Below are 6,000 nucleotides of genomic sequence, written 5' to 3'. Positions count from 1 at the left end.
CATTCGTAAAAGAAACTTTACTAAAGCTCAAATCACACATTACACCTAACACAATAATTGTGGGTGACTTCAACACTCCACTATCCTCAATGGACCGATCAGGAAAAGAAACTAAACAGGGACATGGTAAAACTAATTGAAGCTTTAGACCAATTGGATATGACTGATATTTATAGAACATTTCACCCTAAAGCAAAGGAATATACCTTTTCCCCAGCACCTCATGGTACCTTCTCCAAAACTGACCATATAATTGGTCACAAAACAGACCTCAACAAATATAAGAAGATCGAACTAATCCCATGCCTCCTATCAGATTACTATGGAGTAAAAATGGTCTTCAATAGCAACAAAAACAACAGAAAGCCCACATACACATGGAGGCTGAACAATATTCTACTCAATGACACCTTGGCCAAAGAAGAAATAAAGAAAGAAATCAGAGACTTTTTATAATTTAATGAAACTGAAGGCACAACATACCCAAATCTTTGGGACACAATGAAAGCAGTACTAAGAGGAAAATTCATAGCCCTGAGTGCCTCCAAAAAGAAACAGGAGAGAGCATACACTAGCAGCTTAATGGCACACCTGAAAGCTCTGGAACAAAAAGAAGCTAATTCACCCAGGATGAATAGAAGACAGAAAATAATCAAACTCAGGGCTAAAATCAATCAAGTGGAAACAAAGAGAACCATACAAAGAATCAACAAATCCAGGAGCTGGTTCTTTGAGAAAATCAAAAAGATAGATAAACCCTTAGCCAGACTGACCAAAGGGCACAAATAAAGTATCCAAATTAACAAAATTAGAAACAAAAAGGGGGATATAACAAAAGAAACTGAGGAAATTCAAAAAATCATCAGATCCTACTACAAAAGCCTATACTCAACACAACTGGAGAATCAGGAGGAAATGGGCAATTTCCTTGACAGATACCAAATACCAAAATTAAATCAGGACAAAATAGATCATCTAAACAGTCCCATAACCCCTGAAGAATAGAAGGGGTCATAGAAAGTCTTCCAACCAAAAAAACATAGGACCAGATGGTTTCAATGCAGAATTCTATCAGACCTTCAAAGAAAACTAACACCAATACTCTTCAAACTATTCCACAAAATAGAAACAGAAGGAACACTACCCAGCTCCTATGAAGCCACAATTTTGCTGATACCAAAACCACACAAAGATCCAACAAAGAAAGAGAACTTCAGACCAATTTCCCTTATGAACATTGATGCAAAAATACTCAATAAAATTCTTGCCAACTGAATCGAAGAACACATAAAAACGATCATCCACCATGATAAAGTAGGCTTTATCCCAGGGATGCAGGGATGGTTCAATATATGGAAATCCATCAATGCAATCCACTACATAAACAAACTCAAAGAAAAAAAAAACACATGATCATTTCATTGGATGCTGAAAAAGCATTTGACAAAACTCAGCATCCTTTCATGCTTAAAGTCTTGGAAAGAACAGGAATTCAAGGCCCATACCTAAACATAGTAAAAGCAATATACAGCAAATCGGTAGCCAGCATCAAACTAAATGGAGAGAAACTTGAGGCAATCCCACTAAAATCAGGGACTAGACAAGGCTGCCCCCTCTCTCCTTATCTTTTCAATATTGTACTTGAGGTACTAGCTCAGGCAATTAGACAGCATAAGGAGGTCAAAGGGATACAAATTGGAAAGGAAGAAGTCAAACTATCACTATTTGCAGATGATATGATAGTCTACCTAAGTGACACAAAAACCTCCACCAGGGAAATCCTACAGCTGATGAACAACTTCAGCAAAGTGGCAGGTTATAAAATCAACTCAAGCAAATCAGTAGCCTTCCTATACTCAAAGGATAAGCAGGCTGAGAAAGAAATTAGGGAAATGACACCCTTCACAATAGCCACAAACAGTATAAAGTACATTGGTGTGACTGACCAAACAAGTGAAAGATCTGTATGACAAGAACTTCAAGACTCTGAAGAAGGAAATGGAAGAAGACCTCAGAAAATGGAAAAATTTCCCATGCTCATGGATTGGCAGGATTAATATAGTTAAAATGGCCATTTTGCCAAAAGCAATCTACAGATTCAATGCAATACCCATCAAAATCCCAACTCCGTTCTTCATAGAGGTAGAAAGAGCAATTCTCAAATTTATCTGGAATAACAAAAAACCCAGGATAGCTAAAACTATTCTCAACAACAAATTCTGGGGGAATCAGTATCCCTGACCTCAAGCAATACTACAGAGTAATAGTGTTAAAAACTGCATGGTATTAGTACAGTGACAGGCAGGCAGATCAATGAAATAGGATTGAAGAAGCAGAAATGAACCCACACACCTACGGCCACTTGATCCTCGACAAAGGAGCTGAAAATATTCAGTGGAGATAAGATAGCCTTCTCAACAAATGGTGCTGGTTCAACTGGAGGTCAGCATGCAGAAGAATGGGAATTGATCCATCCTTATCTCCTTGTACTAAGCTCAACTCCAAATGGATCAAGGACCTCCACATAAAGCCAAACACTCTGAAGCTAATAGAAAAGAAACTGGGGAAGACCCTTGAGGACGTCGGTACAGGGGTAAAGTTCCTGAACAGAACACCAATAGGTATGCTCAAAGATCAAGAATTCACAGATGGGACCTCATAAAACAACACAATTTCTGTAAGGCAAAGGACACCATCTAAAGGACAAATCGGCAACCAACAAATTGGGAAAAGATCTTCACCAACCCTACATCAGATAGAGGGCTAATATCTAATATATACAAAGAACTCAAGAAGTTAGACCCCTTTAATATTCTTTCTTTGTTTAGTGCATTTGGGGTTTTGATTATTATGTGACGAGAGGTATTTCTCCTCAGGTCCAGTCTGTTTGGAGTTCTGTAGGCTTCTTGTATATTCATGGGCATCTCTCTCTTTAAGTTGGGAAAGTTTTCTTCCATAATTTTGTTGAAGATATTTGCTGGCCCTTTCAGTTGTAAATCTTCACTCTCATCTATACCTATAATCCTTAGGTTTGGTCTTCTCATTGTGTCCTGGATTTCTTGAATGTTCTGGAATACAATCCTTTTGCATTTTGCATTTTCTTTGACTGTTGAGTCCATGGTTTCTATGGTATTTTCAGCATCTGAGATTCTTTCTTCCATCTCTTGTATTCTGTTGTTGATATTTGCATCTATGGCCCCTCAAGGTTTTCTATCTCCAAAGTTGTCTCCCTTTGTGATTTCTTAGTTGTTTCTACTTCTGATTTTAGATCCTGGATGGTTTTGCTTAGCTCCTTCACCTGCTTGCTTGTGTTTTCCTGTAATTCTTTAAGAGATTTTTGTGTTTCCTCTTTCATGACTTCTGCTGTTTGACTCACTTTCTCCTGCATTTCTTTAAGGTTTTTTGGTGTTTCTTCTTTATTGGCTTCTATCTCTTGAGTCTATTCTCCTGAATTTCTTTAAGGGATTTTTGTGTTTCCATTATATGGGTTTCTAGCTTATTCATGTTCCCCTGTATTTCTTTAAGAGATTCATTTGTGTACTTTTTGTGTTCTTCTAGCAGCATCATGAACAGTGAATTTAAATCCAAATCTTGTTTTTCTGGTGAGTTCGTGTAACCAGGACTTGCTGATGTTGGAGAGTTTGGTTCAGATGCTGCCATATTGCCTAGATTTCTGTTAGTAGCATTCCTGCATTTGCCCTCTCTTCTTCCATGTCTCCTTGTACTAAGCTCAACTCCAATGGATCAAGGACCTATACATAAAGCCAGACACTCTAAACAGGGAAGTGGGAAAGGGTGGGTGGGAGAACAGGGGGAGGGAAGGGGGCTTATGTGACTTTCAGGGAGTGGGGGACCAGAAAAGGGCAAATCATTTGAAATGTAAATAAAAAATATATCGAATAAAAAAAAAGAAGTTAGACCCCAGAAAGCCAAATAACCCTATTTAAAAAATGGGGTACAGAGCTAAACAAAGAATTTTCACCCAAAGAACTTCGGATAGCTGAGAAGCATCTTAAAAAATGCTAAACTTCATTAGTCATTAGGGAAATGCAAATCAAAACAACCCTGAGATTTCACCTTACACCAGTCAGAATGGCTAAGATTAAAAATTCAGGAGACAGCAGGTGTTGGTGAGGATGTGGAGAAAGAGGAACACTTCTTCACTGCTGGTGGGATTGCAAATTGGTACAACCACTCTGGAAATCAGTCTGGCAGTTCCTCAGAAAACTGAGCACCTCACTTCCGGAGATCCTGCTATATTACTTCTGGGCATATACCCAGGGGATTCCCCAGCAGGTAATAAGGATACGTGATCCACTATGTTCATTGCATCCCTATTTATAATAGCCAGAACCTGGAAAGAACCCAGGTATCCTTCAACGGAAGAATGGATGCAAAAAAATGTGATATATATGCACAATGGAGTACTATTCAGCCATTAGAAACAATTAATTCATGAAATTCTTAGACAAATGGATGGAACTAGAGAACATCATACTATGTGAGGTAACCCAGTCTCAAAAGATTAATCATGGCATGCACTCATTAATAAGTGGATATTAGCCTAGAAAATTGGAATACCCAAAACATAATACACACATCAAATGAGGTACAAGAAGAAAGGAGGAGTGGCCCCTGGTTCTAGAAAGACTCAGTGTAGCAGTATAGGGCAATACCAGAACAGGGAAGTGGGAAGGGGTGGATGGGAAAACAGGGGGAGGGAAGAGGACTTATGGGACTTTTGGGGAGTGGGGAGCCAGAAAAGGGGAAATGATTTGAAATGTAAATAAAAAATATATCAAATAAAAAAAGAAAAAGTAAAGACAGAGAATGCCAGGTTAATAACCCTGGTTTGAAAACAGAGACAGCATGTGCAGGCTCTAGGGAAGCTCAACAGCTGGCCTCAGGGATGCCAGCATCAGGCAGTGCACAGTGGAATACAGGGAACCCTGTTTAGAGAACCTGCTCAAATACTCCAATAAACAGTCTTCTTCAAAGAACCTGGGCAAGGACCTGGAACTGGAGACAGAATAGCAGTGCTGGGTCCAGGAGAAGGCCCAGTGCTGAGCCACAGCACCAGTGACACTAAAAACTAACCGTCAGTGGAATGCAGCCCAAGTACCAAAGCCTTCTCCACCAAGAACAAGAAGACTGTGGAACTCTTAAACCTATATTCCACAAACCCAGAGCATGAATGCCCAAAACAAGGTCGATGCCTGTAAAACGATTAATATTGGACTTCCCATTGATTCCGACATACAGGAGCTGGAACTGCTGCTAATAAAAGCCTTCTCAAAAGTGATAAAAGTATTCCCTGAATATCACAAAAATGATTACCTATTACATTTGTGTAGGAAACGTTATCAACCAATAATTTCATGTCACTGAAGTCACTTGAGTATAATGCAATTTTGTTTTCAGTCCCCAATTCAGATATTCTGAAACAGTGTCGGGAAAACAATGGTTGTCTAGGTGGGCATCTTTAAAGTTTCCTTTCCATCTGAGTCCCTGCCTTTCATTAAGTTAGAAATGAATTTCCTAGGCTGTTGCTAGAAACATCTAAAAGGTACTTAATTTAAATGTGAGCACTCTTTCCACACACAATTGCATGCATTGATTTTTTTTCAACATGCAAGCATAGAAAATCTATGTGCCAGGCATGCCTTATCTCCACTCTGCTTAGCTGCCAGATAGTGCAGGTGCTGTGGGTATAACATAGACAAGATGTCTGTCCTGCTAGTGGTTTTGATTCAATTAAAAACTAAGAAAAGTGATAAAAAGAAAAAATAAACAAAATTTGGTAGATTTCCACTTTGGAAAGCAAGTGCCCTGGAGTAGTAGCTTAAAAGACACTGACTCTTCACAGTGGGATCTGGAGGAAGGAATAAAGCAGCAATGAAAACTTAGGAAGGCTTGAGAGACTGTTCAACAGTTAAGAGCACTTGTTCTTACAGAGAGCCTGGGTTTGATTCCCAGCACCCATATGGAGGCTTACAACCA

Source organism: Apodemus sylvaticus, chromosome 6, assembly GCF_947179515.1.
Source record: "Apodemus sylvaticus chromosome 6, mApoSyl1.1, whole genome shotgun sequence".
Lineage (NCBI taxonomy): Eukaryota > Metazoa > Chordata > Mammalia > Rodentia > Muridae > Apodemus > Apodemus sylvaticus.
The sequence above is the reverse complement of the archived record's forward strand: the minus strand, read 5'-3'. Positions refer to the sequence as shown.